The sequence below is a fragment of the Pinus tabuliformis genome, chromosome 5_1 (genome assembly GCF_031772625.1).
Source record: "Pinus tabuliformis cultivar Carrire ecotype Pingquan chromosome 5_1, CPIR1, whole genome shotgun sequence".
Taxonomy (NCBI): Eukaryota; Viridiplantae; Streptophyta; class Pinopsida; order Pinales; family Pinaceae; genus Pinus; species Pinus tabuliformis.
In genome coordinates, this window is record NC_142305.1 from 214,394,915 (window position 1) to 214,415,203 (window position 20,289).

A 20,289-nucleotide genomic window follows, 5' to 3' on the forward strand; every position below is an offset into this window, starting at 1 on the left:
GCAATTCACATTGCTTGTGTCACTGCAACTATCTCACGTGTACTGACTGCAACTAGATTTGCAGTTGTCATCTGAATGACTACATCCGCTAACACTAAACTTGCTATTGTGACACTGTGGGCCCCTATAGCAAAGGTGATGGTCCCGTTGAAACAATCTATAACTATTTGACTAATCTCTTTCTTGCAACTGCGTTGGACCCTGCCCAACTAGCACACTGGAGTCTCAAATTCCTCATCCACCTGGATCTGGTGCCCTACTATCTCCTATCGAGCCTGGTCCCTAGCTGGGACCCTTTCTTTCTTTGCAATACGCACTTCCTCTGGCACCTGTCTCTGACAACTAAAAGTCGATCTACTGCCCAGATCTACATTCTAGCTAACTCGCACGGCCTCGTCTGGCAATCTCGTACGACCATCTCTAGAAAGCTACAAAAAACTGCGAAACTCAGATAAATGGAGAACTAAACAGTAATCTCCTCCCTTTCCTGCTCGGCTACCAACTCTGAAACTCGCACTCCCTCCTAGAATGTACATAACTGCTACTGTCTACCTAGCTCTGCGTTTAACTGCTCTCTAAGACTACTCGCTCAGCCTTTCCGAATGTCTTTCTCCAGAAACTGCCACACGAACTGCAATCCCAACAACTTGAACTGAATGCTTTGGCAAACCTACACTGCCTGTTGCAACTAGAAATCTAAGATCTCCTCAAGAAAACTGGATCTGGAAACCCTCTGAGAAATCTAGAAATTCCTCTCTCTGTGTGTGCTTTTCTCTTCCACCCAACGTTGGTTCTACAGCTGCAAAACCCTCTGTATCCAACCAGAAATCTCCTTAGCGAAAATCTCAGCTGCAGCTGCTCCCTATGACTGTTGGAATCACAATCCCGGGCAATTCGACTTTTCTGCAACCTTGCAACTGAAAATCGAATTCATGCCCCAATAATTCGGCCTCCTTGTCTGGGAACTGCGCTGCCTATGAAAATTTCAGCCTTCTATTTCCTCTGAGCAGGGAAATTTTCTCCTTCGCTTCTGAGCTTCCCGGATGATCACTCACACTCTGATACCATGTGAAAATTTCAAAACCAAAATCCTCTTGCAACAACTAGAATTAATTCTTCTAATTTTAATTAATTTAACAATGTATTTGCTACATTGGAAAATCCGCCTAACAAAGGAAGAATTTAGTAAATGGCTCCAATCAAAGAATTCTCATTCTTTATTCTTTGACGGAGCATCTAAATCTAATCCGGGAGCAGCGGGAGCAGGGGGCATCATTCTCAACCCTTCAGGCGTACCAGTGTCCTCTTATGAATGGGGTTTGGGAAATTTAACCAACAACAGAGCTGAAGCTCTGGGCCTCTACCAAGGCATCCTTCAACTTCAGGTCCAAGGGATTAAAAAAGCTCTCATATTTGGTGACTCTGCCATCATAATAAGCTTAATGAATAGCAATCGACAAGCATCCAATCTCTTTTTACATCAAATCATCAATCGATGTAAAAGTCTGCTAACTCAGGATTTGGAGTACCAATTCTTTCATGTCCTCCGCTCCAACAACCAAGATGCAGACAAAAGAGCCAGTCAAGCCTGCTCACGGGAAAGAGGAAGTATCCTATGCAACCACGCGAACCTGCATCAATTCATTCCCTGATATTCATGATCGCTCCAAATCGATCCCCTCCATTGAACTGCGCCTCTGCTAATAAGGACTCTGACCAAATCCAAAAGATGTCTGATATTCACTGCAGCAAATCCCTGACTTTACAGTCGTATCACATCTCTGGAGATTTTGACACAGCAAATCGAATCTTGGACAGTAAAACCCGTGATCGCCCTTGCTTCCTCCTTGTGATCTGGTCCTCTTCTTGCCCCTGTCTGCCCGCTATATATTCCAGCAAGCCTCCTCCTCATCTCCACGGCCCTTCTCCCCTTTGTTCATTTGCCTTCGCTTTCTCCGTAGTGATCTTCAGTAGGCCGAGCCTCGCCTCTAACTCCAGGTCCCCCCTAGACCGAATCCTCCTCTTTGATTCAGTCACTCCCGCTTCTCTGTTCCTCTGTTCCCCTGTTTTGCTCTGTTGTGGTTTATCCAGTTCGGCTTTAGCGCCCAGTTCTCAGATAGATAGCTCTCTCAGAACTGTATTCAGACTTATAGTTGCAGTAAGTGCGTGCTCTTCTCCAAAGTTGCCTCAAGTCAGCGCTGAAGTTCTCCTTATGGATCGAAGCGAGGATTGCTTGCATTGCCGGGACCTTCAAGCCGAGATTGAACAAGTCAGAACTCATCAACGCCTGCTAGATGAGAAAATCGATGCTGCCACAAGGATTCTCACAGCAAAATATGAGGCTGACCTCAATCTTTTTCTGCACCGCATTTCCTCTCTGCAGGAGCAATTCAACGCTCTCTCAAATACCTGTGCACACATCCAAGAGTCAGTTGAGATCCTCAAGTTCATGTTGGACAAGATCAACAGCTCAAACGGTCCAAGCACCAGCTCCTCCAGTGCAAGAGTTGCAGCAGTAGACAGCCATCCGGAGGCCTCCAATGCCCGACAGATCAGCCATATAAGTATCGACTAGATGTATTGCAAAGTCAGCCTGCTTCTGTCCCAATTTATCAGAATTTATACTTGTATTAGGACCTTTCAATCGAACAGTAAAAGCATTTTTGTGAACTGTCATAATGTAATACAGCCACAAGCTAATCCTGTGAGCTCATCCTTTGTAAAATCGGAGCTTATTCTCCTCCTTTTTTGAATGCATCTAGCAACCGACTTTGTAAAAAAAAAAAAAAAAAAACAATGTATTTGCTAGCAAATACCAAATTAATCACACTGCAACCTTCACAGATAAAATTGTGGAAATAAATAGCGTTGAAAACTGAGAAAATCTAGCACACATAAAAATATGACACTATTATTTTCAGACAAAAGTCCCCAGAAAAACCCAACTTGAGAAAATCGGTGTAGCAGTTGAGGGTTTTATTATTATGCAATAGTGAGAAATTCTTAGTACAATAATCTAGATGTCGAAACTGGAAATCCTACAGAGAAAAATACTGGCAAAATTTTGGTGAGGAATTTTCCTCACCCCACAAACAAATCCGAGCTATGACTGCAACTCCAAGTGAGCCGTCTGAACTGCCTTTGCGCTGGCCTGCATCACCATAGCACAGTATCTTCCACGCTTAGCTTGAATCAACTACTCCTATAGCCATCCTATCTGCCACTGGCTGAGAAACTGTCTCTCTGGCCTTCTGGAACCCTTTCCCGACCTCTAGAACTAAAACTCAACTTCTCTCCAGCTAAATCGAACTGCCCTCTAAAGGATTTTGTGCAGCCCCTGTGTCAGCCTCACTATGGTACTTCTGCCTCTCTGCAAATGCACTCGTTGGATCTGAAAATCTTCCTCCAACCTCACTGTCTCTGCCCTTCACTGTCCCTGCTTTAATCTTCGACTCTCCAGCAACTATTGTTGCTCTCTGGAAATCAATCTACCAAGGAAATTGAACTTCTAGTGTGTCTTCTCCAAGTGCCCATCAACTTCTTTTTATACTCCTTTGTTGGGTCTCCAACGGCCAATATTAAATCTTAATCAAGGGCTAGGATCATCTTGAAGTCAATCCATGTGAGTTTCTAGATGATTCGCACCTTGACTTAATTAATTATGACTAATTAACCATATTCCCTAAGTTTAGACTTGGGAAATATTTAAAAATCAGTTAATAATCTAATTAAGTCATCTCTAGGTGGAATTTCCAAAAACGATTTTTGGGTTTCGAAGATCTCATGTATTCTAGCCTCTCCACCAAATTTCTTGGCTAGAACACATCCAATGCTACAGAAACTAACACATACTTGAGTCCTTGTGAAAATTTCAACTATTGCAGCAATTAGAAATTATTCTTCTAACTATAAATTTAATTATCCAGTTTATTTGCTACAACAAACAATGAATAAAATCACAACTGAAATTTTCACCATAAAAACGTTGTGGAAAATAAAACGCTGGAAACTGAGAAATTCTAGCACATACACAACTATTTTGACACCGTTATTATTCGATATTTGTCCCCGAAAAAAAACCCAATGCCGAAAAATCCATGCAGCGGATGAGGTTTTTATTAATATTCTTCAGTAGATCTGAGTACAATAATTTGGATGTTAAACTGACAATCCAATCTGAGAGAATCAATGGCAAAATTTTTGTGAGGATTTTTCCTCACCCCAGGGTTGATTTTAGCTCCCGAAACAATTTGCAATTCCTTTTGCGTCAGCCTCTATGTAGTGTTTGTGCAAGCCTTGTTGCTGCTTCTGGAAGCTCCTGAAATTTGCATCTCTGCTTCTCTCTAGCTCTGGAACTGATTCACTAGTCCTGATCAAAATCTCGACCACTAGTTACTGAATCGATTGCTCCTCCAACTAGATCAAACTGCTCTGTTGTTCATGCCTGCGCAGTTCTTGTGCAGTCCCTCTGGGCAAACTCGCACTTCCTCTCACTACCTCTTCCAAAACTGGAAGAATTCCTCCATAAATGCTGTTAACCTCCTCTACCACCTGCTACTCACCTTCTGGCTTAATCTCCTCTGCTAGATCTCTACTACTGAGAAAATCAAATTGCCTAGGCAACTGAGTATCTGCACTAGTGTGTTTGCCATCTACCCATCGACTTCTTCTAATAATCCTTTGTTGGAGCACCAACAGCAAAGATTAAAACTTAATCAAGGGCCCAGATTATTTCCTTGTCAATCTGTGCGTGTTTCTAGATGATTCACACCATATCTCAATTAATTCTGATTAATTAACCAGTTTTCCTAAGTTTAGACTTAGGAAACATTAAAAAATAGGTTAATAATCTAATTGAGACACTTCTCGGTGGAATTTCCAGAAATAATATTTATGTTATGGAAAACTCTTGTATTCTAGCCTCTCTACAAATTTTTGAGACTATAACACCTCTGATACTCCAAAAACTAACAATCCTCCAAGAATATTGGTCCTCTTCGACCACTCTTCTCTTGGATACCTGTCACATCCTCAAAAAGTGTCAATACCTTTTCTTTCTTGGATGTTATATCCTCAAGGAAACCACATATGTTTATCCAACCCTCTGTCATACTCTCTTCATCACCTGACGAAGAGAACACGCATGTGATGTCCAACATCACTCCCTCTCAACCAGAGAGAATATCCCTATTCTCCTTTAATCTTGAGAATAGAACCTTGCTCCTTATTAAGGAGACTCTATTGCTCCCTCTCAAATTTGGAGGAGATTCCAAACTTCCTTTCTATTTTGGAAAATCAACACCACAAGCCTTACAGCGTGTCTTCATAAGAGTACCAGCTACTTGATCCTCATCCCTGCATGACTCCCTCTTTCTTCTACATCTCTTGCTTTCTTTCGAGGTATAACGGAGCCATCTCTACTCTTCATTCTTATGACAAGATCCAGGTCATCTCTTTTGCTCATCACGTTTATCTTCAACATGAAGGCATTGCATTGAGCTTCCCGATCTTTAGACTGATCATGGCTTCCTCAAGAAAGTGATCTTCTTAGAACTTCAAGTTATCTTCTCATACTACTACCTTTTAATCCCAAGATGGACACATCTTGAATTCATAGTTGTTAGGTATTAGATATTGAGCTTCTCTCAACATTCTTCATACATTTCCATTCACACAATTGAACTTGCCTCAGCTGTCGTCATGTATTCCTGCAACATTCTTTCAGGTAGCAAAAATAATATGTTAAACAGATAACCAAATCATAAACAAATTAGACTTACCTCACTATGATGACTTTCTCGTTCCATCAACATCCTCATCAACCTTCTCCACTTGAAACTTCCTTCATGCATCGGACTGACCAAGGATCAAACTTGATTACCAAGTTATAACTTTTTCTTTCAAAGACTATAACTGGATGTTGATCATTATTTTACATATTTTAGAGAAAGTCTTAATATTTTATACATTCCTAAGTAAGTCAAATATATTTCTTTCAAACTCCATACATTCATACTAAGCATGTTATAAGATTCTACACATGAATCTTGTCCAAGGGTCACTTCCAATGTGCATTCCTATGCTCCTTATTCCATCATCTAGCTATATATATATATATCACAAAGAGCTTGTATCCTGACCCATTGCATTTCATCCCTATATCAGTATTGACTCCACATTACATGGAATGCACACTAACCTTGTCATAGTGTTTTTCCTAAGAACCTTCTATAATGATGGTTCTTCCAAGATCATGATGATCCAACTAAGCAATATGACTACCACTAACATAATGTTAGATAATGCTTGGATGATCAATATGCAAAATGGTCTATCTATGTATTCTTAAAGACTAGATGACTTCTACAAAGCAACTTAACCAAGTAGACTCTACTTATGCAACTATCACATGCTTCTTTCTATGATGTTATGTAAAATCCAAACTTTTCTAAACAATGCATGCCAATTTTACCAAGAACCAACCAAGATGCCTTTTCTAATAGTAAAGATCTTTCACTTCTTCCTTCTTCGGCTTCTTCTCAGGTTCTCCCATTGCCTCAGCTACATGAGCTTCACTCCTTTCCTTTCTCTTGTTGTTTTGTAGGCTTGGACAGTCCCTCTTAAAGTGTCCAAACTCATTGCACTTAAAGCATTGAACCTTGGACATGTCTTTCTTCTTGGACTTTCCAAACTTTCCCTTCTTCAGCTTCTTGACTCGGGCTAGAAAGGCTTGAGACTGCTCATCTGATCCAATGTCATATTTTACCTTGATCCTTGATTCTTTCATAATGCATTGAGCCCACAACTCATCAAAAGGAGTTAACTTTCTTAGAGTAGATGTTTGTTGCAAAGCTGCTCCATTTTGGTGGTAGTGCATTTAGTACACAAATGGTCACTTCCGAATCAGATATTGTTTCCCCAAGTCCTTGTAGATGGTCTCTTAGCTGAGAGACTTTCATGAGAAAGGATGCCATATCCTCATCCTTTGATTTCTTCATTCTATATAACTTATTCCACAAAGACATCTTTTGTCTTGATGTACTTATAGAGTACAAATTCACTAGCTTGTCATACATAGCCTTGGAAGTTTTCAAGTTTGCAACAAATGGAACAAGAGAATCTTTAATGGATTCAATTATGATCCTTTGAGCCCTTACTTCCCCTTTCTTGTATTTTGCTAGCTCTTGAGTCTTGTCTTTGCTAGGTTCAATAATTTCCCTAGTAACATACTCCATTACTTCTTGTTTTTTGAGTATCAGGTCAACCTTTTTCTTCCATGCTAGATAATTTGATGCTCCAATGAGCTTATTGCTCTCCTTGCAAAAAGAACCCATATGACCTGTAGATTCAGACATGATGTAATAATATGATACTTACTTGATAATTGAGATACTCCTCTTCCTTGATGATGTCTTCAACCTTCTTGATGCCTTCAAGATCCTTGAAGAGACTTCCTTGAAAGATGTTCCCTAGGATTCTTCCAACAATAGCTTCCAAGGTAGATGAATGATAAGATCCTTTAATGCTTCCTTTAAAGAGGTCTACCAATGAGTCTTCAACTAGATCCCTTCAAGAGATAATTCTTCTTGAAGTCTTCTCCTTCAGGCTTTCCTTGAGAGTTTCATTTTTCCTTCCCCTTAACAAGTAATTCCTTCTAGTGTCCTTCCAGTTGCCTTCATTGTTCACCTTAGCTCTGATACCATGTTAGAAAAATGTAAAGTGGCAATGTTGACCACTCCATGTCAACGACCCTATAGCGATACACCCATTTTTTTGCAAAAGAGATTTCATCATTTAGATCATCCAGAATTCATCATCAATCTTCAATTTGTTAAAGTCGTAAACTCATTCTCCATTTTTATAATGTAAACGATCTTAGTAAAACCATTATGTATGTAACAATCTAGGTAAGCCTATTATTTTGGTGACGATTTCTATCATAGGAGGTTTTTCGTCTCACTGATTCAGTTGTGTTTTTAGACACAAATGATCGACAGAGTTTTTCCCTCCAACCTCACCCCAAAGCTAGGGTGGATTTTGTCGTCAAGATCTTAGGTAAGTCCTAGTGTTCTAGTCGAGTCTTCTGTAAATTAATTTGGAAATAATTTTAGCTAATTGGCTAAATTTATTTATTACACATCACTTAGTCTACTAAATCATATTTGAGTCGCAGAATTGGGTAAATAATTGAGGGTCTATAGCGAACAGGCTTTTCCCCTTCATGGGTCAAATGTAATTATCTTATGTAAATGATATTTTAGACATGATGCTAAAATATTAGAGTTGGAAAAAATAATTAATCTCCTCATGTGTCAATTAATTAAATTTTCTGGCAAAAATAAATTAAAAATCCTAAGCCAGAAATTTAATTAATTAGAGTCAAAATTAAGAGTCTTAGGGAAAATAAATTCTCCAAATAAAAAATTCATGGGTTCTAGAGAAAATTTTTGGAGGTCTCCGGCCAAGGGAATATTGAAATTTTCGAGACATTTTGGACCCTTGGGCCTTGGTAGTTAAGTGAAAGTTAATTTTTTAAGGAGATCAACTCAAAATAATTAATTTTGAGTTGATTAAAAATAAATTAAATGAAAAAATCAAATTTTCCTCAAAAATAAAATAATTTCAACGGAGAAGATTAAAAGATAATTAAATCTTTATCAATGGTCGAGATTACTTTGACGGGGATCAAGCCAACTAGTCGTTTGGAGAATTTATCTATAAATTAGAGGTCATTTGTCTCACATCATCCAATCTTTGGATCGTGTACTAGCTCTTACAACTCTTTTAAAATCCTTTTTGAAATAATAATAATGCAAAGGTTTTGGGTTTACATTGATGGTGGTGCTCTTCCGCTTCATCTTATGGTGATATTGTTTTTAATGTTCTGTTGAATATTATCTCTATAAATTGTTGGTTAATAGCCTTTGAGGAATAATCTATTGTACAGGTATCTTGCATAGTTTATTGGGTTTAAAATAGCATTTTAATTTAATAGAGTTAGCAGGTATTTCTAATTCTAGAAAAATCACATTGTTATTCTGTCTCTATTAATCTGACAGTATAATCTGAAGTCTACATAAATCATTTGTATTCAGAAAATTGGGCATTTGGGGAAATCCTTAGTTGGGCAAAGCCAACTCCTGAGGTATCAGATCTGAAGAGCCTTCCTAATCCTAAGATAATGTAACGATTTTCCTCTTGCAGGGATTTTTTGGGCTAGTACCTAAATTAAAAAATTTATTTATCTTCAATAATCTGTGCTAAATAGACAAATCTAGCTTGAGAGAGTTTAAATCTATAGATCTGGGAGCGGAGTCAGACTCATACTCCTCAAATCTGATAGATCTATAGATTACTTGTATAGATCTGAAGTATTTTGTAAATTATTTTAAATTTATAACATTTGGGTCTTGGGATTTTTGTCTCATTTTGTAAATATTGGGTTTTGGGTATTTCGTTTTTTGCTAGTGCAAGTGTAGATCTAAGATTTATCAAGGAAATCTTGGGGTTTTTTAAGGAGATCTAGGCCTTAGAGGGCAAGATCTAACCTCAAACTTTTGTTTGCAGGGAAGAAACGATAAGACCTTTCATTAAAAGTTTCAAATCTGGGGTTTTGGCACCCCTTAGTAAATTGGGAAAAAAAATCAAACTTTTTTAGGGCCCTAGAGACCAAACAGTGCCCTCTAAAAGCCTCAGCGTGGCCCTAAGATCCCTCTAAATACCCTCACGCAACCCTTTTTCCTCCTCGGCCTTCCTATTTTCCTCCCTAAAACCCTTACCCCAACCTTTATTCCATGCGGATGCCTTCCCTCTCTTGCCTACAGGCCTGTTGTGACCCTTGTTGCCTAACACAACCCTTCTCCTCTGCTTGTGGCCTCCTTTTTCCTGCTGTCGTGGCCTTTTTTCCCCGCTAAACCCTCGCTGCTTTTTCTTCCATGCTCTTCCCTTCTCCTTATCCCTCCATTCCTCTTCCTCCTCTCGGCATCCCTGTCTCCCTAGGCCTATCGCAAGGCCTTTTCCTTGCTGTCGTGTTTCCTTTATCCCTCCATGCAACACTCCAACGCTGCCACAATAACCCCTTTTCTCTCCCTCACAGCCCATCTTTCTATTCACTGCATAATTTTTTGGACTTTGATCTTATCCATGTGGTAAGAAATCAAATTTTTTGGGTTGGTGTGCCTCAGGTTTTGTTCTCTAAACCTCCTTTTCTTTCGCTGCCCATGCATTGAATTAACTTAAGAAGTGGCATTAAAAACACATTGACAAGATAAGCAACGAATATAAGCTCATATAATTAAGTGATTGTCCCTTGCTTTTTTGCATCTAAATTCAATATTTTTTAGAAGTAATTAATTGAGGACTTTTGGGCATATTTGCATTGGTTTGTCATCTTAATTTCACTGATAATTTTCTGCTTTCCTGAATATAAATTAAAATTTCTGAAGTTTACTATTGTCCTAAAACATAACTGCTGTCAATTTATATGTCTCTGAAATTCAATGTTTGTTAGCTCATTTTGAAGAAGACATTTACACAGTTTACTTCAGAAATTAGCATTTATATTTTGAGTTCCAGATCTGAATTGCATATACATAAAACTCACTGTTTAAAGAGCATTTATTTCATATACTTGAGTTCAGTAATCAGACTCAAGAAACTCTGGTTATTGTCTTCGTTATTTGATGGTTATTTACTCTAAAAGTTGCACTTTGATCTTGATCTAACTGAATATTTGGGATATTGGAATATCTCTTTGTTAATTAGTTTTGAATCTCAAGCGTTTGTCATCAGCATTTTTTACATTGAGATTTTTGTTATGGATTGGTGGTAAATTGAATATCATGTGAAGTTTCATTTTCAGTCATTGTCTTGTTGGAGTGAGCATTTATCTTTGTAATTGAAATTGAAACTTTAACATATAACTCAGAAAAAATCGTAAATCTAAGTGTCAAATCTCACTTCACTAATCATCTTCTAATTCCTTCTTGCAGACTGCATTCTAAGTTAGTCTTGCATTTAATAATCAACCTCCAAGCATAAACTTGGTTGAAAGAAAGATAAGAATACCTTTGTGTCTTCTCTTGAGAAGTCTAGTCTTTTTAGTGTCTAAAACGGTGACCTTGCAGTCGTCAGAGCCACAACCTCTACAACGTCGGAGGCACGGGTACGTTAGATTTCAAGGAAATAGATCGTTAATCACACCCTTGTGTGCTTCACCTTGACTTTTCTCTGTCATTCGCTATAAACTTTAGGCTCAATATAGACAAAGATCAAAGAACATACTTAGAATAGGCATTTAAATAGAATTAACCAAGATTTTTACATTTCACTTAAGTCATATAAATTGCATTTCATATAGGATAGTTACTCATTAATGCAACAGTTGTCCATCATGTACTGTCCGAAATTTACCAAGCAAGAAAGTTGACTCCATAAGGCACTGGTTTCAAACATCTAAATCTAACCAAATCCTTAAAGTCTTGCTAGATATAAACAAGTACTTGGCCGATCAACTATGTCTCCCGGATTGATTGGTTCTCAAATAGTCCTCCTTCCATCCATTTCCGTAGGGTCTACCCCCCTTAGTCTATTGTTGGGAAACAACTTAAATGGAGAGATTGGGGATCAGGGTGACAGCCCCTGATCTAAGTCATTGTCGCAATGCCTAGACATTCTGTGCGACAACATGTAGCTTTGATTTTTATTTTCCTTAACCTTAATATTTGCTTGTGAACTTAGTTATTCTTCTTGTTTTCTTTAGTTAGATCTTTTCATAAAACAAATATCAAGAACGAAACAACAACAACAAAGGACAAAGAAATTAGGCTCTTAGCCAAGGCAAAATCCCTCCAAGGGGAAATCCCAGTAAACTCTTCTCTTAATATAGAATCTGCTTCAAAATGAGACATGAAGACCCAAAACCTAGACCAAGTCCTTCTCCAAGTACCAAGTAAGCACTCCAACAAGACTTTACTTGATTTTGCACCAACCAACTTCAAACTACAACTTTGACCTGCCAACTTCAACACTACAACTCATCCTGCAATTTCGACCTTGTAGCTTCTCTGGAAACCCTAATTCTGCCTCCACCTAAGACCTTCATAGAGCAAGACAGCTCTTCCTAAGGTAAATGAGGTCAAGGTAGGGTATCCTTCCTCCCAGCTACAAGATATTGCTCTTTGTCCTCCTACAATTCAGACCTGCAACTTCGGCCTCCTTCTGCAACACCATAAACCCTAGATCTTTGCACAAGTGAGAGAGATAGAGCCCAAAAACAAGATATTTCGTCCTTCTGACTTCTCCTAGACCTTCACTCTTTTTCTTCCTGCTTCCCAGTTACATATCGAACTCTTTCTTCATAGATCGTGTGAAAATTTCAAGTATGAAATCCTATTGCAGCAACTAGAAATTATTTTTCTAATTGTTAATTAATTTAACAATTTATCTGCTATAGAAAGTACCAAACAATTCACGTTGCAACCTTCACAAATAAAATTGTGGAAAATAATAGCGCTAAAAACTGAGAAATGTTAGCACACACACATAAAAAAATTAACACGGTTATTTTTGGACAAATGTCCCCAGAAAAACCCAACTTGGGAAAATCGATGCAGCAACTGAGGGTTTTTATTATTATGTAGCAATGAGAAATTTTGAGTACAATCTGCATTCCACATGTTGGCTATTCTGCAGAGAAAATACTAGCAAAAATATCTAGAGGGAAATTACCCTCACTCTGAGCAATCTCAGAACTCAACAACGACTAAAAAGCAAGTCATCCAACTGGGCTTGCGCAGGTTTTGCATCAACCTAAAGCTGCCTGCCACACGTGTTGCCTGAATCTACTGCTAATCAAGCCTTCTTGCCTGTTGCTAACTAGGAAAATGCTTCTCCAGCACTCTGGAACTCCTTCTCGACCTCTGGAAGTGAAAACGTCTTCCCCTCAACAAAAATCGAACTGCCCTTTGAGGGTCTGCACAACCTCCTAGAGAAACTTCGGCCTTTCTCTGCAATGCACTTCACTGAATCTGGAAAACTTCCTCTAACTCGTTGTCTCTGCCCTCCACTATCTCTACTTCCTTCTGAAGCTCTAACTCTTCCGGCAATTGCTAGCTCTTTGAAAAATCGAACTCTCCAAGGAAATTGAACCCCACAAGTGTGTTCTCCATCTACCCATCGACTTCTTCTTATAATCCTAACCTCCAACGACCAATATTAAAACTTAATCAATGGCCTAGATTAATTTCTTGTCGATCCGTGTGAATTTCTAGATAATTCACACCTTATCTCAATTAATATTGATTAATTAATCAATCTTCTTAAGTTTAAACTTAGGAAACATTAAAAAGTAAGTTAATAATCTAATTGAGACACTTCTAGGTGGAATTTCTAGAAACGATTTTTGGGTTATGGAGAACTCATGTGTTTTAGCCTCTCCATAAGGTTTTGAGACTAGAACACCTTCGATGCTACAGAAACCAACACTCCCTCTTATCGAAGAAGGTGTTCTCTCTAGTGCTGCACATTCTGCCACAACACCTTGTTTCTATACCACCCTCTATCACGCTGTTGATGTTTGGCCACTGCCCACCAACCACTGTGCAACTCTGATGTTGCATTTGTGTTGTTGTTGACACTGCCATACTACTGCCAAACCTACATTTGGACTGCAATTCCCTCTCATCTATTGTTGCTACTACTGCAACTGAGAAGCATCTAAAATATTGAATCCACTGTGTTCAGTACGATGCATCTTTCTCCTGAGTCCTAATTGCTACTAGCTACTGCACTGTCCACTGAAGAATCTGCGTTGTTGCTAACTCTGCACTGTGCCACTTTGCAATGTTGCCAACACTGCATTATGCTCCTCAGCACCTGACTGTTACTAGTCTGCAACTGTCACCCCAGAATCTGACTGCATGAACTGACTCAGATCCATCTTCCTAATGAGTACTGTGGGCCCCCTTAGCAAGGTAAGGATCCATGAGGACACCTCAAGGGATCATGCCCATACTTTGCAACTCTAGGACTATAGCTCCATATTTCCCTAGCTCACTCCTCGAGGTATAGCTACAAACAACGTGAAGTCCTCTAGCCTGAAGGACAACTTATCGATCTTTGTGGACGTTGTCGCCCGGTCCTACTTAACCTGCTTATCCTTCTTCCTAAGAGGACACTCAGTACTCTAGTGGCCAAACTCACCACACCTGAAGCACTTCACCTTTGACAGGTCCTTCTTCTTCTCTTCCCCCTGTCCCTGATTAGGACCCTTAGATGCTAAGGCCACATTTTCCTCTTCCTTCTCACCCTTCACATCCTTGCTGTTGTTGCCACTAATGGTACTCTTTACTAGAGCCTGCCTCAACTCCCCTTGCTATAGATCAGCCCACATCCTATCCCACATAGGCAATTTGTCTCTTCCCAAGATACTTTTGACAAACACCTGCCAGTGATCTGAGACACTATTCAGTGCTAATCGTACAAGCTTTTTGGTTGGGGTTCCTCCCCAATAGCTGCTAGTTGATCTCAAACTCCCTGAATCCCGATGAGGAAGCCATCTATACTTTCGCCCTTCTGCATCCTTATGCTCCTTAGCTTCTCCTAGAGAAACATCTTCCGCTGCTCAGAAGAACTTTGAAATAGCTCGAAGAGAACATCCCACATCTCCTTAGTCGTCCCTTTCTCTGCCACATGTGAGACTAGATGATCTTGGACTCCATCCAAAATCATTTTCTTCGCCTTTTCCATTTCCTTCCTGTACTCCTTGAGTTGATCGACATCCTGGGGTATTGTTACCACGTTCTCTACGTAGGCTTTCAAACCATATTCATCTAGAAGGAATGACATCCTAGCCTTCCAGATGACATAGTTGGAAGCTCCCTCCAACCTATCCTGATCTCTAAGTCCAGTTGTGGCCATCTCTGAAATATAGTCGAAAATTCCCTCTTCCCTCTACTTGGTTGTTGTTTCTGCTATTCGCACTCCCTTCTGGAGTGAGGAAATCTACTCTCAGCCACTGCCAATCTGCAACCATAAAATCGAACTTCTGAAACTCAAAGTCCCCTGAGAAAAATTTTCCCTGGTGTGTGTTATTTCTCTTCCCCCAACATTGATTTTGTTGCTGTAAAACCCTCTGCGTCCAACCAAGGAATCTGCTCAACGAAAATATGAGTTGTTGTTGCTCCCTCTGCCTGCTAGAATCACTAATCTGGGCAAATTGAATTTTCCCTGCAACTGAAAATCAAACCCTTTCCCAGTAGTTTGCATTGCCTTGCTAGGCACTGTGCAGCCTCTGAGAATTTCGACCTGTTGTTCCCTCTAAACAGCAAAATCCTCCTTTTCCGCTTTTGAGCTTCCCGGCTGATCAAACATGCTTTGCTACCATGTGAAAATTTCAAGTCTGAAATCCTATTACAGCAACTGGAAATTATTTTTCTAATTGTTAACTAATTTAACAATTTATCTGCTAGGGCAAATACCAAATAATTCACACTGCAACCTTCACAAATAAAACTGCGAAAATAATAGCGCTGGAAACAAAGAAATGCTAGCACACACATCAAAAAAATTAACACAATTATTTTTGGACAAATGTCCCCGGAAAAACCCAACTTGGGAAAATTGGGGGAGCAACTGAAAGTTTTTATTACTATGCAGTAGTGAGAAATTTTGAGTACAATCTGGATGTCAAATGTTGTTTATCCTACAGAGAAAACACTGGCAAAAATATCTAGAGGGAAATTACCCTATTTTGAGTAATCCCGACACTCAACAGCCACTAACAAGTAAGTCGTCCAACTAGGCCTGCACAGGTTCTGCGTCAACCTGAAGTTGCATATTGCACGTGCTGCTTGAATCGACTGCTAATCAAGCCTTCCCACTTGTTGCTGACTAGGAAAATGCTTCTTCGGTAATTTGGGAGTCCTTCCCGACCTCTGAAATGGAAAACGTCTTCCCCTCAGCAAAAATCGAACTGCCCTTGAGGGTCTACGTAGCCTTCTGGAGAAACTTCGGTCTTTCTCTGCAATGCTCTTCACCGGATCTGGAAAACTTCCTTCAGCTCACTGCCTTTGCTCCTCACTGTCTCTACTTCCTTTTGAAGCTCTAACTAGACCGACCACTGTTGGCTCTTTGAAAAATCGAACTCTCCAAGGAAATCGAACCCCATAAGTGTGTTCTCCATCTACCCATCGACTTCTTCTTATAATTCTCTGTTGGACCTCCAACGGCCAAGATTAAAACTTAATCAAGGAACCAGATTAATTTCTTGTCGATCCGCGTGAGTTTCTAGATAATTCACACCTTATCTCAATTAATATTGATTAATTAACTAGTTTTCCTAAGTTTAGACTTGGGAAACATTAAAAATAGGTTAATAATCTAATTGAGAGACTTCTAGGTGGAATTTCCATAAACAATTTATGGGTTATGGAGAACTCATGTGTTTTGTTGATTTGGGGTAGCATCAGATGTGCTCTAGCCTGAAATTTGGTGGAAAGGTTGGGGCACATGAGATATTCAATACCCAAAAAGGGTTTGGGCAGATTCTAAACAGTTCAGGAGATATTAAAATAATTAATATTTTTAATGGAGTCCCTAAGACTAAACTTAGGGAAAATAAAATATTAATGTGTATTAATATGAAACTGTGTTAGAATGGTTCAAAAGACATGGATCAAGCCAGATCTAATCTTAGTCGTTGATTAGGGACTTAATCTCAGCCGTTGATATGTCAACAGGAAAACTATAAGAGGAGCCTTGAAGGTCACTTGGAGAGTACACCAGAGTGACCATTCATTCTATTCTCTAGAGCGGGGTTTGCTAAGAGAGATAGAATTAGTGATCGGGAGATGCAGCTGAGGGGCATTGGAGTACAGAGAGACAGAGAGGCAGAGATAGTGCCGAGAGAGCAACACAGTGGCCAAGGAGAGTGATGCAGAGCCAGCCAGGGATCACGCAGAGGCTGCCGGGAGCTACGCAAAGCCTCAAAGAGGCCAGTGTTGCTAACGCAAAGGGCTAGAGGGCTGATGTAGGGCCTCCCAGGGCTGACGCAGACCCATCCGAGGTGATGCAAAGCCATCATGAGGCAAAGAGGGGTTGACGCAATCCAGAGAGAGGTTGATGCTGGGGTTTCTAGCGCAGATTTGTGTTGAGTAGCTGCCGGAAGGATTATCCGGGGTTTCAGCCAGGAGATTCGTCAAAAATTGAGAGGTATTACTGCCAAGGAAATTCTCTGCTGGGTAGGCCAGTTCCGACACCCAGATTGTACTCTGATATTACTTAATAAGAAAACCCTCAGATAGTTGCACCGGTTTTCCCACATTAGGTTTTTCCGAGGACATTAGTCCAAAAATAATGGTGTCATATGGTGTGTTTGTTTCTATTTCTTTTAGTTGTTGATCTGTAATATGTTAAGCATGCACTAGTGTTTATTTTCAATATTTACATTGTAAATAACCTGTTAAGGAAAATAACAAGTAGGTAAGAATAAATTAGATAAAGTGCATGGAGGGTTTCTAACTAAGTAAACTTAGAAACTTCAACATGTTTTAGCCTGTCCACGAGGTTTTGAGACTAGAATACCTCCAATGCTATAGAAACTAACGGATCGAACTTGTGGAGTATGTTCAAATGAGGTCGAACTGCTTCTTTATATCGCCTTCTCAAGGTGTCCAATTCCCTCCTTTAGGCTGACTTGTACCTTTGGAGTTTCTCAGACTTTCTAGACTCAAAATAATTCTTTTTACAATTACATTTTGTCCGAAAGGGTCTTATAAACATGATGTTGACTCTTTTGACACATGACAATAAATCCTAAGACCTAACAAACCCTAGAAGCATGAAGAACATGCTTTTACCTAAAAGATCATCAATAATGAGCATTGTTGTCAACCAAACTGTACAGGCAAGATGCGACAATGCTCAGGACAGGGGTTGTCACTCTGATCCCCGCCTTCTCCATTCTAGTTGTCTCCCTACAGCAAGCTATCGGGGGTAGTTCCTATGAAATGTGAAGAAAGGCGACTTGTTGGCAACCAACAAGTCTAGGAGACACAACTGACTGGCCTAGCAACTTGGTTGAATTAACAAGTTAAATGAGTTAATTCGATTATCGTGGAATACCAGTGCCTTAATGGAGTCAATTACTTGCTAAAAACAAAGTATTTACCAAGTTACTGAATTAACAATCATTGTTGAAGAATGCTTCACTATCCTAAATGAGACGCAAATCCTACAATCTAGGTGAGATGCAGATTCTTAGTTTATTTTAATTAAATATGCCTATTCTAAATGTATCGTTCCTCTTAACTGTTTTGAAGTTATTCTCTAGAGTAGATTGTGAGAGAGAAGCCAAGGGAAACAAGCTAAGGCTTAATTAACGATACCTCCCCTTAAGTTCTAACCACCCAATGCCTTTGGGGCTGCAGAGACTGTGGCTCTGACGACTGCAATGCCACTGTGTTAACCACTAAAGAGGTGCTAAAATCCTCAAGCTAAATAAGAAAGGTGGACCTCTATTTCTATCTACCAGGCTCATGCTTGGAAGTAGATTTATTAATGCAAGAGGGTGATCCTAAGATGCAAGTGCAAAATGTGAGTGCTCTTAAGGTGAGATTATTAAAAAAAAATTAAGCAATTGATTATAATGATTTTCAATTATGAACAATAAGGTAATTAAACAATAAATGAATGACAATCTCAACCACAAGAGGAAGTGCTCAAACTAAACAGTGTCAAAAAGTATTGTCGGTATTACCAATAGATAATTGCTTAAGAGAATTAGCAATTTTCAATATTTTAATCAATGAATAACCAATATGCTCATTAGGTACAATAGCATCTACGAGAGATACCCAATTTAACAATGAACAATGTACTCAATTATCCAATAAATAGAAATGAGAAGCAGGATCACAATGTCACATAGAAATTTAGAATAATTAGCCAAACTTATTTAACACTTATCAATTTGATTAGAGCACTTATGTGTGAGAATGCAAGAGTGCAAATAGATGCAAATGACCAAATTTTAAGTCCAAATCACTTCAGCCATAAATGATTAGGAATTATAAAATTTCCCTAGCCAATTTTAGAGACTTAAATGTGATTTATCATTGCTGCAATCTTGTTTTTAGAGGTCTGCAATTTTATATCAGCAGTCAAGAAACAATACAAGATGTCAAATATAAGCTAGAAAATCAATACATTAAATTTTCAATGATATCCAATTGATTATGAGATTGCTTAGAACCTGTAAATCAAACTCTTAATGTTCAAACCAGACCTCAAAATAACATATATCAGACTTGTAATAACTCAGAAAATTTATGATTCGGTCCCTAATAAGCCAACAAGATGCCAATTTATCAATGCCCAATATGCTCCAACAATTGGCTAATCAAGTTGAGTGACTATTAGATGTCTTTGGTTCATATGAATGGATTTATTAGAGTTATATCACTGCATTAAATGGTTGTAGCAAAACAGAGAGGATAATGAGATGAGAGGCAAACCAAGAGGCCTAAAGGCCTAGTTGAAGGCTAGTTTGACTTTCAATAAGCTTGGCTACTTGCGACCACCAAGTTAGCTCTAATATTGCTGCAAAACCACAATGTTAGCCCACTCAAACAATATCAAATTCAGAGATGACTGAATACAAGGCTAGGGCAAGGCTTCAAGGCTAGGAAAACCCCAAGACTAGGGCTAGAAGAGGCACAAGACAAGGCTAGAGGCCAAAGAAAGGCAAAGATAGGACAAATGAAGCTAGAAAAGGGATGAATGAGCAGAGATGAGCCCACAGGGGTTGATGTTAATCCCCTAGAGGTTGGCACAGGGCTAGGAAGAGGTCCCAGAGGACCTTCGACTAAAGGAAAAGCCCCTTAGGGGCTGCGGCTAAGCCCAAATGGAGGGCCGAGAGGGAGAAAGGCCTCGTAGAGGCCACGACAAGGAGGAAGGAGGGGGGTTGAGGCCCTTTTGAGGCTGGACGACCAAGCCTAGAGGGGGTCGAGGGGCAAAAGAAGCCCTAGAAGGGCTGACGACTAGGGTAAAGGGCCACAACGAGCCCTTAAAGGCTTGGGGCCCAAGGAAAAGGGAGGTTTGGGGGCCCTAGGAGGCTCTTAGGCCTCACAGCTAAGCCTAGGTTGGAAAACGACTAGGCGTAAAGGCCTTAAAAAAATTCTAAACCCTGCAAAAAATGTTGGATGCTAAGCCTAGAGGATGATTAGAAGCTAGATTTTGCCTTCCTAGGCCTAGCTATGCCTCAAAAGCCCAGCAAAATGCTCTTGATCA

At 39.5% G+C, this 20,289-nt stretch overlaps 1 protein-coding gene across 2 annotated transcripts in view; it reads right to left on the reverse strand.

The window, feature by feature from the left end:
* Positions 1 to 20,289, reverse strand: part of LOC149164160 (DNA-directed RNA polymerases II, IV and V subunit 8B-like) — a 205,398-nt gene that overhangs the window by 157,234 nt on the left and 27,875 nt on the right. The window contains exon 1 of one of the 2 annotated variants that reach the window (XM_089431975.1): positions 11,068 to 11,092. The exons of the other annotated variant lie outside the window; for it this stretch is intronic. The gene's annotated coding sequence lies outside the window, so the exon portion shown is untranslated. Of the gene's footprint in view, positions 1 to 11,067; positions 11,093 to 20,289 lie in introns of those variants that run through there. 2 annotated transcript variants of the gene reach the window in all.